The sequence below is a fragment of the Grammomys surdaster genome, unplaced genomic scaffold, assembly GCF_004785775.1.
Source record: "Grammomys surdaster isolate TR1022 unplaced genomic scaffold, NIH_TR_1.0 199, whole genome shotgun sequence".
NCBI classification, from domain to species: domain Eukaryota; kingdom Metazoa; phylum Chordata; class Mammalia; order Rodentia; family Muridae; genus Grammomys; species Grammomys surdaster.
Genome location: NW_021604644.1, coordinates 5,008,756 through 5,022,461, shown reverse-complemented (window position 1 = coordinate 5,022,461; position 13,706 = coordinate 5,008,756). Strand labels below are relative to the sequence as shown.

The following is a 13,706-nucleotide window of genomic DNA, read 5'->3' as shown; positions in this document are numbered from 1 at the left end:
AGGAGAGGTTGATACAGTTGGAATGTAGTGTATGAGAGAAGAATAAATTTTAAAAGAGAGAGGAATTTATAGAACTGACTGAGAAACAATTCTCAGTTCCCAAGGCTTGTTAGATTCACAAATAGACCCTCTATAGCTTAAAAAAAAAATCCTTTCGTCCCCAAATTGTTTTTGTTTATGATGTTTTATCACAGCAGTAGAAACCCTAAAGGGCTATTTCTTCTGATTTCTTGCCCCAACAGTTTTATAAACAAAATAATAAATATGTCATGTAACAAACAATAGTTTAAAGGCTAACAAAAATGCCAACAATAGCATTAAGATATTATCTATCAATATATCATACTTCCAATTACCTCAGCTAGTTTACAATAAAACAAGGTGAGAATCCATGTTTAAACAAAACACCCACATGCATGATGTCAAACATCAAATAAATTTCATGTAAATTCCAGGTAGACCAGGAAAGATTATGTAAAAAATAACAGAACATTAAGTTGCCATATCTGACAAGCTGGGTTTAAGTCTAAGGACTGACATGGTGGAAGAAGAGAACTAACTCCTAAAAACTGATTTCTGATCTCCACATGTAAACCAGAGCACACACATCTCTATCAGAAGATTTATAAGATTTAGATCACTTGGGAGATGAGTTTCTGGACATACCTGTGGGGAATTATCTTGATTAGAGTAATAGAGGTGAAAGATCAGCCCACTGTGGGTGGCACTATTCCCTTGGCTGCATAAAAAGTAAAAAAATTGGTTGAGCAGGTCATCCATCCGTCATTGTTTCTTGACTATGGATGCAATATGACCAGCTATCGTATGTTCCTGCAGCTGTAACCTCTCCACCATGATATACTCCAACTGTGGGACAAAATAAAAATCCTTTCGCCCTTAAGGTTTCTGTCAAGGTCTTATACCACAGTGACAGAAAAAGCAGAAAAACGTTCACCATCATTCATCACTAGAGATACAATAAAACTAGTGATGCTACTTTTTTTTGTTTGTTTGTTTTGTTTTTCAAGACAGGGTTTCTCTGTGTAGCCCTGGCTGTCCTGGAACTCACTCTGTAGACCAGGCTGGCCTTGAACTCAGATATCCACCTGCCTCTGCCTCCCAAGTGCTGGGATTAAAGGCGTGTGCCACCACTACCTGGCCATGATGCTACTTCTTAATCACCAGAATGACTAGAACTTAAAACACAATCTAAGTCAGGTGATGGTAGTGTGTACCTTTAATGTTAGCACTTGGGAGGCAGTGGCAGGCAATCTCTTAGTTCAGGTCAGCCTAGTCTTAATAGTGAATTTTAGGCCAGCATGAAAAACTCTGTCTTGAAAAACCAAAAAACAAAACCACAATCTAAACATGTGTCATGGAAGTAGGAAAATGTGAACCCTCATACACTGCTGATAGGAATATAAAGGTTATAGCCCTTTGGAAAATGCTAGCTCCTGAAAAGGTTAAACAAAAATCTATCATGTGACCAAGAAACAAATACATACAAATGTTCACAGCATCACTATCGTAATAATTACAAAATTGAAACAATCCTAATGTCTACCAACTGATGAGCAAATAAAATGTGTTATATCTGTGCAAGCAAATATTATTCACCCATTAAATGATATGAAGCACTCGTTTATGCTACAGTATAAACTTTGAAAGAATCACACAAGTGAGGAAAGTCAGACACAAAAAGTAACACACACACACAAAGTAACACACTATATAAAATTCATGTAACACTGAAAGAGGCTCAGTATTCAGGCCTAGTATTCACAAAAGTCTGGGTTCTATCCACAGGACCCCAGAAGACAAAACATCTCCCTGCAGAGTTGCTAGGAACTAGGAAATGAATGACAGGTGAGTGATACAGATTATGGATTTGGGTTTTGTGGTTTGTATGTGCTTGGCCCAGGGAGTGGCACAATTAGAAAGTGTGGCCCTGTTGGAGTAGGTGTGTCACTGAGGGCTTGGTCTTTAAGACTTGTCCTAGCTGCCTGGAAGCCAGTATTCTGCTAGCAGCCTTCAGATGAAGATGTAGAACTCTCAGCTCCTCCTGCGCCATGCCTGCCTGGATGTTGCCTTATTCCTACCTTGATGATAATGGACTGAACTTCTGAACCTGTAAGCCAGCCCCAGTTAAATGTTGTCTTTATAAGGGTTGTCTGTTCACAGCAGTAAAATCCTAAGACAGGTTTGTTTGTTGATGGATCGGGAGTGGGGGGAATGCACGCATAGGTTAGAGTTTGAGGATGTTCTAAAATTAGATGATAAAGATCTAGTTGCACACTTTTTTTGAAAGTCCTAAAAAGCAGGGAAGCTGGACAACTCTGTGGGTAAAGAACTTACCACTAAGTCTGACAACCTTAGTTTGATTCTTGGGCCTACATGATAAAAGGAGATAACTTACACCTGAAAGAAGCTGTCATCTGACCTGCATCATAGTATGTGTATGTGTACATGTATACACACACACACACATGCGGAAAAAAGATAAGTGTAATTCAAAATAAAGACACTAAACACACACATACGTAAATTTTAAAGCATGATGTTTTATGGCATATAAATTACCTCTCAATAAAATTGTTGCTAAAATTTTAAAACATGTTAAACATTATATCAGCTTGCTAATTGTATTATTTAAATTCTCCATCTCAATTTTCCCCCTTCAACTTCGGGCATACCCTGAGGTGGTCACTAATAAGTCACTGCTTCTTGTGGAATCCCTTCCTACTGGAGTACACTGGAAATCTGCGACTGACTTCTAGCTAGAACAACATCGCAATAATGAGGTGATGTCATTCATACAATTATGTTAAATTACATAATACTCCATCTGAGCTGTCTACAGAGGGTCTTCTGGTCTTGTTAGCAGAGAGGCATGCTGTGATCACATGACAACATGTGGGCAGCCCCCTAGAACCTATTGCTGATTGGATGTATGTAAGAGGTCAGATCCTCAGTCACAAGCTGAGGGAAATGAATTTCACCAACAACTTGCATGGACATGGAGAAAGCACATCTTCCTTTATCAGGATTCTTAATGAGAATGCAGTACTGAGTTCAACCTTGAGAATGAGACCCAGAGAAGACTGTTTAGCCATTCTAGCCACATAATGTAAGAGACAATAAAAAATATTATAAGAAGCCTTTTAGGCAATGTATCTAATAGACTACACTGCTTGCCAGCACACTAACCTGGATTGGTAACCCTCCTACAGCATCGGTACACCTTTATATCTGGGCTTGCATCATTTTCTTCTTACTGCTTTAACAATTGTTGGCTTAAATATTGGGGCTGAGTAAGAGGGAAAAAGAAACTTGTTTTTTCTCTGATCTCAGTATCACAGAAAAGGCAAGGATCTTCCCCTACCAACAAATAAGCAATGCTGCAGCAGCCCAGTTGAAGCTCTTCTCAGTTCTGTCTACCTAGACAGTGTCAGATCCCACAGGCTTGGGGCTCAGCCCCCAACCTGAAACCCTTCCTTACACGCTTGTTATGTGTTTCACACTTGAGGGGTTTTTGACTTGTTTTGAAACAGAGTTTATTATGAAGCCCTGGCTGGCTTGAAACTCACTCTGTAGCACAGGCTGCCCTCAGCTGTGCACCACCTCACACATCAGATGCTGCCACAAGCCTCAATTTGTGACCTACGCTTCTGAACACCCAGCTATACACTAGGTTGCCCACAATCCACTCCCAGGTTTGATAAATTTTACTTGAGTCAACTACAGAACTCAGAGAAACACATGCTTAGCTTCAAATCATAAAGAATATTACAACGAATATGAACAAAGAGATGACAGGCTGAGGCTGAGGAAAGGGACACAGAGCTTCCCTACCCTCGCTGGGTGATCTCTCTACAAAAATGTTCTATTTGGAAGTACTGGCCACTAGACTCTCTCAGGGATATCAACTGTGTGGGAAGACTGAAGCATGGGCACCCATACCCTAATGTTACTAGGTCTAGGCCTGGTTGCTCAGATCGCTAGCACTCTTATCTTGCACAGTAGCAATGCCGTAGCAATGCCGTGAGGTATATCTGAAGAACTACTGCTAGTTGAGAACTTCCTCCAAATTCTTAAGTATGCCCTTCCTTGTGGACTTGGAGACTCAAAGCCCTTGCCACTTGTATCACATAAAGTAGGTCAATTTTTTCCTTTATGGCCAGCTTGAAGACAGAAACAAAATTAGAATTTTCTATGACATGCCTTGGGGAGTTAAGTTATGAGCCAATAACCATTGAAAGTATGTACCATAATATCAAATATATTTTGGCTCATGGTCCTATATTAACTACACATTATTCCCTTTGACACTTTTGAACAAATTATTAATTTATGATATTAATTCTACTAAAAATGTTGTCTTTATTTGGGTAGCATGAGGTACCCTTTAATTTTTCCATTTTAGAGGCTGAGGGAGAATGCTCAGGAATTGACCACCAACCTGGGTCGCATGAGAGTGTCTAAAAAAGGGCGGGCACTTTGACTTTCTTTGTGCTTAAGCCCATGTCTTTGCTTATCTTCCTGAGCCACAGACTCACATAGCACAGGCTGTCTTCTCAGTACCCTGTCCTCCTGCATTATCGTCACACACGCGTCACATGTCTTCTCCTTGCTTATCTGTGATTATCAGTTTTGTGCCATTCTGTTGTATGTCTATTTCTTGTATAAAACATAGGGCTGAAAATTTGTTCTCTAACAAAGTCTCTTACCTAATGAACAACTCTTAACACTCACACTCCCTAGAGCCAGCCAGCTCTACTGCGCTACATTGTTTTATTTGTTTACCTTCAGTCATACTCCACCCTCTAAACCTTACTCAAAGTCTCACGGATAAGCAAGGTTTTCTGGCTCCTTCTGTATTCCTCTTTTGACTTAAAATTACACATTTTATTTCTATAATTTGTATTTAGCAGCTCTAAACTAAAAACTTAAATAAAACACTATTAAAAAAATTTTGGGAGGTGGGTGTGTACCTGGATCTGTATGTATAATTGAGGTCTGTGTATGAGTGATTTTGTGTATGTATATTTGTGTGTGTGCAAGTAATTGGGTACATATGTGAGTGACTTGGGTGTGTGTATGTGTGTGTGTGTGTGTGTAATTGGGTGTGTGTATGAGTATGTGTGAGTCACTGGGTGAGTGTGAGTGGGTGTGAGTGATTGGAAGTGGGATACACATGTAAAAGCCTGAAAAGAACTTTTGGATTCAGTACTCATATTCCACTTTGTTTTGAGGCAAAGTCTCTCTTTTCTGCCATTTTATTTCATGTGGTGTGGTCAACTAAGAATGCTGGGATTCTCCTGTGGAAGGGATTACAGACATGCACCACCATACTAGCCATTTAACATGTATTCTTGGAATTCCAACTCAGTTTCTCAGTCTTTTGTAGCAAATACTTTCTTTCACCCATTGAGCCATTGAGGTACTCAAAAATTTTAGAGGGACTGGCAACAAAATTGCTTACTTGGTAAAAATCCCTGGGTACACGCCTGCACGTGCGTGCACGTGTGCCCTTTCCCCTCCCCCCTAAATAAAAGGTAAACAACATTTAGAGTGTTCTAATTTCAGATTAACTATGTCCAAGAAGGAAATCTGTGAAATATTCTAAAATCTTAATCATTTTCAGTTCTAATCATTTCAGACAAGGGATCTAGCCCTACTCCTAAATGCTTTTTTTTTTTTGGCTTTTCAAGACAGGGTTTCTCTGTGTGGCCCTGGCTGTCCTGGAACTCACTCTGTAGACCAGGCTGGCCTCGAACTCAGAAATCCACCTGCCTCTGCCTCCCAAGTGCTGGGATTAAAGGCATGCGCCACCACCGCCTGGCTCCTAAATGCTTTTTTAAATGGATAAACACTGCTCTAATTTTTCAAGTTGATTTTTTAAGCTAATGAAACTTTCTCTATTAAGGTATAATTAAGGGATTTCAAGATACATTACCAACACACATCCCTAAGAAGCTGCCTTAATACAATTTTTTGGGTATTGAAATTGGTTCCATAACTAGCACTCTCCTGCCTACTAGTGGGCTGACAGTCTAGGTACCATCAATTCCACCTTCCATTTAGACCTGCTACATCTAGGGAGAACTTCAGATGCCATCCAACACAAACAGGTTTTCTCACTATCAACCTATGACTACCTTAAAAGCTATGTTAATAAAGACATTCCTGAGAGTATATTGATTAGCAACAAAAAAAATGTTATCTGCCAAGATGATGAAGAGAGCAGAGGGAACCCTAGGTGAGTGTGTAAAGAGGGATGTTCTGAGTGAATCCGAATGGAATTGTGAGTTAATGTGTGTGCCTGGGATGGGCACAGCCATATCAAGGACTCCAAAGCCTCAGAACCATGGGAATGGCAGTCTTCCCCAGTAGAGGCTCAGGGAATGGCAAAGCCTTCCTCTGGTCCAAGTGCCTGGTCTTAGATGACTGCAACCTAAGACTGCTCTCCTGCACTGACCTCCTACTGAGATTAGCTAACCCTTACCCCGAGTTGTACTTAAAAGTACTAAAGCGCCTGCTTGTTTCGTAATTAATTGGCGTCTTACATGCTCACACAATGCCCAACAGATCTGTCTATGTGTGTATCCCTTCTTCATTCTTTGATCACCCCAATTAGGACTCAGTGAGTGGTGTTCACACAGGGCCTCTGGAGTGTGTGAAATTTGCAGTGGTCAGACAAAGGATCTCCCTGGAGAAGCAGGTAGAGTACGACAGATAAGAGTAAAAGAAAGAGGAGTGCAATTCTACGTTTCAGGCACAAAAAATGGGGCAAGTTGACTCTATAAGGCAGTTCAGTGTTGGTGCCTCATGGGGAGACTGTGAAGACCTGTGGAGGAAGGGTGACAGCACAGCAGGACACAAGCCGTTGGCTCCCAGAAGGGACAGTAAGTATGGATTCTGATTACTAAGAGGAAAATACTAAACCCTACAGGCAACAAATCTATTACTGTCCTAGCTCAAGAGCCCGTATGACCTACCAACCTAACACACTGGAAGCCACACGTGGTTCTACAGCTCCTGTTTTCTGTCAGACAAGTAACAGCTTTCTGAAAAATAGAAGTAGCATAAGCTGACAAAGCATAGTAAAAATCCTAAACACACAACAATGGGAAAATCATACTGCGTGGGAGACGGGTTCCCAGCTGTCTGACCAGAGTTCACTTAACTTGTCTTTTTTTTGGGGGGGGGGGGGCGGCCCCAAGGGGAAAGAAGAAGAAAATGTAAAAAAAAGTAAGCTATTGATAGCTAAAATAGAATATATGAACCAGTTCATTTAATGAGTTCACACATCATGCTGTTTTGAATAAACACAAGAATAGCTACATTTAAGTATTATATTAAGTACTTTTGAGAACAAGGTATCCTCAAAAGAATAAAAAATAGCTAAGAAATAGCTCAAAAATTTCCAAATTTGCAATTAGGAAAATGCAAGTGGAAACAATTCTGAGATTTCATCTCACCAGAATCTGAATAGCACAGACAACAGGACAAGCGGCAATGAGAGGGAGTGTGGTCATGCATAAACTGACCAGCCACTCTGGAAGTCAGGGTGGAGAGCTCTGCTGCATGACTATACAGCTAAACCACTCCTTGGCAATGTCCAAAGGACTCACCACTCATTTCCACAGATATCACTCAGTCATGTTCATTGTTGATCTATTACAATAGCTAGGAAATGGAAACAACCCAAAGTTCTTTCAACCAACGAACAGATAATGAAAATGTTATAATATACATACAATGGAATGCTATTCAGCTGTAAAGAAAAATAAAACCATGAACTCTGCAGGGAAACGAACAGAACTAGGAAAGTTCACATTGAGGGAGGCAATCCAGAAGCAGAAAGACGAACACCAAGTGTTCTTTCATCTGAGACTCCTAGCTCCACATCATCCATCAGCTGTGAGTACATCTGGGAACAACTGCAGAAACCAGGAAAGTAAAAAAGGGCCATTGCCCGGGAAGGTGATTAGTGGAGCATTAGAGCAGCATGGTTGCAAGTGATCTGGGTGGGAAATGGGAGAAATTGAGGGGGCCCTATTGAGGGAGGGCAAAGAAAAATAAATACAAGAGAGAGAAAGAGAGGGAGAGAGAGAATAGTAAGAATGTTTTGAAAAGTCATAAAGATTCATACTATTAACAATCTGTCCCTTTTTAGGGATATAATATACAGTCTGTATAAATATGAAATGTTCTCATCTGGGCTGACAATGTTCCCTCCAAGAGCCAAAAACAATTTAACAAATCCCTAACACCAGTTTTGAGCAAGGTTGTCAGAGACACTCCAAACATTACAAACTATTGCTATTGCTTTTGTCTGAGTAGACAGACAAGTGTTTCATCTCCCCAGGAAAAGCTTTGTCACATAACACTGGGGTCTGAGTTCTTGTCTCACACATGTAAGGTGAGAGCAACCAGATGAGATGAAGTGAGACTAGAAGAAGCCAGGCAAAGTCAGCAAGATGGCAGAGTAGATAAGGGCACTTGCCACACATGCCTGATCCCTGCAACTCATGGAAAGGTAGGACAGCACCAATTCCACAAAGTTGTGTTCTGACCTCCACACAAACTTTGCCCCAATAAAAATTAATTGAAAGACAAGAATACACTACTAAAATAAAATACTAAAAGCTGCCATCTGTATCATCCATCTCTTGATGGACACCATTCCACATAGATACCATTCCACTTACCATGACCAACTTTCTTTTTAATTGAGACAGGATCCCACTATATAGCCCTGGCTGGACTGAAACTTGCTATAAACCTGGAACTCAGAGATCCACCTGCCAGCCTATACCTCCTAAGTGCTGGGATTAAAGGCTGTGCCATAATATTTAGCCCTGTGCCAAGATATTTCTTTTATCTAGTTCATATTGTATCTTATTGTAACATATTATATAACTGACATTTGTTTTTTTATTACCTGTTTGGCCCAGTTATATTGTAAAATTATGAAAAACCAGGAATTTCTATCCATCTTGCATCCTGATATATTCCTTAAATGACTTGACACATAGCTACCAATCAAATACTACTTGCTGGCTCAAATCAACAGAATAAGTTATAAGTGCACAGTCAAGAAAATCCTCTCACTCCACTCCAAAAACCTGTACACACAGCATACAGGGAGCATAACAGTCCAGACATCCTTTGGTATGCTGTCAAAACACAATCCTTTACAATTCTCTCCTCTTTTCCCTGTATGATAGGGGGTGTTCTAATTGCAAAAAGCATAAAAAATTAAGTCATATAAAAATTGAAAAATGAGAACTGCTTTGAAGGAGATGGAAAATAAGAAAGAGACAGAATCTCATCCTCAGACCCTACGGACAGGCAACTCATTTTGGTTTCTACACCATAAACAAAGAGAGGCAGCCGTGGAAAGGAGCCTTGGGTAACTTCCACTTCCCACTCTTGTGATTCCTGACAACACGATGCCCCTTCCTCTGCATCATTCATCACATTTCACATGCTCATTTCTAAGCTGTGCATATTAAATTTTAGGAGGTCACTTTCTGTGTTCTCCCTATGAAAATTAAAAATGAAAGCCACGCCTCTGGGTGACTATAACACGAAAAGACTCTGAAAAGCTATGAGCAGAGCTGACAAAGTCAGTGAGACCAACAAACAGAACAATTACAGCACAACGTTTAGAAATTCTCAGAGATTAACTAAGTTCTCATCTCCAACAGCAAGAGCAGGTTCTTGTTTGTTTGTTTGTTTGTTTGTGGGGTTTTTTTTGTTTTTTGTTTTGTTTGTTTTTTGTTTTTTTTGAGACAGGGTTTCTCTGTGTAGTCCTGGCTGTCCTGGAACTCACTCTATAGACCAGACTGGCCGCGAACTCAGAAATCCACCTGCCTCTGCCTCCCAAGTGCTGGGATTAAAGGCGTGCGCCACCACCACCCGGCTTAAGAGCAGGTTCTTGACCAAAATAAGGAAAAGGATGGCTTGGGTTGGTCTGTACTGCCAGCTACCATTCATGAAAGGAGTGAAAAACTAAATTTAATTTCATTCAGATCAGAACCACATATTCAAAACACATCCAGACTCAGGAATCTACTGGAAGCGAGCACTAGAAAGACCCCCAAGGCAAGTTTCTCAGGTTTTTCCCCTTTATTTTTGATATTAAAAAGGTCTTACACGGGGCTGGGGAGATGGCTCAGTGGTTAAGAGCACTGACTGCTCTTCCAGAGGTCCTGAGTTCAATTCCCAACAACCACACGGTGGCTCACAACCATCTGTAATAGGGTCTGATGCCCTTTTCTGGTGTGTCTGAAGACAGCTACAGTGTACTCACATATGATAAATAAATAGATCTTTAAAAAAAAAAAAAAGGTCTTACACAGCCCAGGTTGATTGAAACTTGCTATGAAGTGGAGAAGACCTTGAATCCTCCCATTGCTACCTCCTAAATGCTAAGATTACAAAAAACCACCACAATGCCAAGCAAAAAAAACAGGTTTTGTTAGAGATAAAAAGAATACAAGCAAAAACAACACAATGGCCAGGTATGGTGGTGGCTCACTCCTTTAATCCCAGAATTTGGGAAGGAGGGGCAGGCAAGTATCTGAGTTCAAGCCCACCCCTGATCTTACACAGCAAGCCACAGGCTAAGGTCTCAGGATGCATACTGAGGCCATGCATAAACCAAAAGCAAAAACCAGCCCACAACAAAGCAAATCCACCATTAATTTGGGCATGACTTAAGAATGAAACAACTCAGGCCCAAAGTAGTACATACGTACATGTGTACACACACACACACACACACACACTCCATCTTGAAGAATCAGTTAGGTTGCATTCTCAATAACCACGGCTTATTTTAGGCTTTGGGAACAAAGTAGACCATAAATATAAATAAGGGTAAAGTGTAAGAAGAAAGCAGGTGACAGGGGACGTGACCCACTTGCTTGAGAGGATGAGGAGCCTGCTGCACGTTCCAGGTTAGACCCTGAATAGGAGAAACAAACTCAAGGGTTGAAGAGATGGCTCTGTAGCTAACACATTTGTTATGCCTAAGAGTGAGGCCAGGGTTTGGGTCTGCAGAACCCACAGAATGCTTCAACAGAGACACACATCTCTAATTTAAGCCTTCCTACAGCAGATGGAAAGCTGAAATGTTCTTGGAGGCAGACAGTGGCAAACAAGAAATCCTGCTTCAAATACAATGGATGGTGAAGACCAATACCCCAGGTTTCCTATAACCTTCACACACTCACAGTGTCGTGCAACACACAAACACACACACACATGCACAACATCATCATCACCACATTTATAAAAAGGAAATGATGACAGTACAATAATCAAAACTATAAGAATCAAACAAATATGGAATGTCTGGATTATTCCCGACTAGAAACACATGGATTGCTTAGCTGCTGAGAGAGCACATGTTCATATGTTAAAATAAGCCTTATGACCAGACTATGCAGAGAAAGAAGATGGACAGAGATACAAACGAAGACTTGGAAGACTAGGCAGGAGCCTAGGTCCCCTCTTCTGCAGCCTAAGCTGCGGGCTCTCTGGAGCAGTCCAATAATCTGATACAGAAACCAGTTAAGACACCCTGCCCTGTACTGTGCATATCAACATTATACCCTCAAGTCACCCAGTGGCTTGGTCCTGAGTTACATAGGTGATTCCAGTAGTAGAGTAAAGGTGGCATGCATTTCAACGGTGGCAGACATCAACAAGGATCTCACCTTGTCACTGTCATCATGACAAATGTGGTCGTGATGGATGGACTGGCACTGAAAAGAAGCACCAACACTACCTACAAGAAAAAGGAAGGAGAGTTAAGCAGCAATAATCACTTGTAGCAAACCGCTTCCGCAATTAAAGAGACTCATGTAATGTCCATTATCCCATCTAATCCTCAGACAAGCTTGTAAAGCAGGGGCAAGACTACTTGTGGATTCTCAAAAGTTACATGTGCACACAAATGAGTGCATGGAGGTCAGACAACAACCTACAGGAACTGGTTCTCCTTCTAACAGGTGGCACCTAGGGACAGCTCAGGCTGTCAGGCAATCTGTGGGCCCTATTCAGAGCTTTTCCACACAAGAAAAAACTTAGACACAGATTGACAGCCAGTAGCAAACAGTGAAAGGGCACATTTGAAACTGAAGGCTGGTTGTTCAAACCTGACTCACTCACACTCTCCCCCACCCCAAGGCACAGCAAATGGCCTACATTCCAAGTAAGACCTCCTAAGTAAACACATCCTCCAGGAAGACAAAGTCTCACATAGAATATAACAAAGAATATAATTAAATTTCTATTCAACATACACATACTTTGAGGCTGACCCTATAGATTCAACATATAAAATACAATTCACCCAGGCCTGATGGTACATGCACTTTGGAGGCTGAAGCAGAAAGATCAAGCGTTCAAAGACAAAGGACAAAGGACAGTCTTTGAGACAGTAAAAGCTTCTTTTAAAAATCTACATCAAATAAGATTTTCAGTATTGTTAGGCATGGTAGCACACACCTTTAATCCCAGCAACTGGGAGGCAGAGGCAAACAGATCTCTATGCATTTGAGGCCAGCCTGGTCTACAAAGTGAGTTCTAGTCCAGAAGAGTTATATGATGAGATCCTGTCTCAAAACAAAACAGAAAACACAAAGATATCAAATATTTTGTTACTTTAAACGAAAACATAAGTGGAACAAGCCATTGTTGTGGGGTTTATTTGTGACAGTCTTTCTATGTATGATTCCAAAGCTCACCTTGAGTTTGTGCTCATCTTCTCTCTGCCTCCAGAGTGAGCTGACTATAGGCATGTACCATTATGCAAGTTCTAATCACCTGAGTTTTTTCTAAAGTTTTTGGTTTCTAGTTCACACCATACACAAAATGGTAATTAAAAGTTCCATATAATTAAAATAAAGCCAGATGTGGTGGCACTAATCCCAGCATAAATAGCTCCTTGCTTGCAAAGGCTACATAGTGAGACTCTAAAAAAGAAAAGAAAAAAAAAAGGAAAGAAAAGACAGAAAAAAGGATGGAGGGAGAAGGAGGGAGAAAGAAGGAGAAGAAGGAGAAAAGGAAAAGAAAAAAGAAAAATTTTAGGGAAAAACTGTAGAGTTTCTGTTGTTGTCTTTACTACATAATCTCAAAGAAGGGGGAAAAAATGTAGAAACAGGAAGATTACCACAAGTATGAGACGAATCTTGTCTAAACATGGAATTCCAGGACAGCTGGGGTTGAGGGGGATGATCTCTGTCTACACATGTGTGCATGTGTGTGCACACGCATGTGCATGGGGTGGGGAGGTGTTATTGAGAGGGATTGAACATGGGGTCTCATGCATTCTAGGCAAACGCTCCATTACTGAGCTGTATCTCTAGCATACACTCTGTCCCAATCTTCTGAAAAGTTGCTATAAACATAAAGCCATAAATAAACGGTTAGCACATATAAAGTAGATAGATACTATGGTACATGCCTGTAATCCTAGCACTTGGGAGGTAGGAGCAAGATTAGGAGTTCAAGGCCAGATTAAGCTATATGAGGACCTGGCTTCAAAAGGAAAAGTTGGCACACATTCTCTAGCTGACTAAAAAATAACAAAAGCCATTTTCCTTATGTACAATAATATGACTTTTGAAGCCGGGCGGTGGTGGCGCACGCCTTTAATCCCAGCACTTGGGAGGCAGAGGCAGGCGGAT

At 40.9% G+C, this 13,706-nt stretch overlaps 1 protein-coding gene across 1 annotated transcript in view; it reads right to left on the bottom strand.

The window, feature by feature from the left end:
- The window catches only part of Rnf38 (ring finger protein 38), a 105,187-nt gene that overhangs the window by 48,929 nt on the left and 42,552 nt on the right, over positions 1-13,706 (bottom strand). Inside the window, exon 2 of the mRNA XM_028770242.1 lies at positions 11,733-11,803. The gene's annotated coding sequence lies outside the window, so the exon portion shown is untranslated. The remainder of the gene's footprint in view (positions 1-11,732; positions 11,804-13,706) is intronic.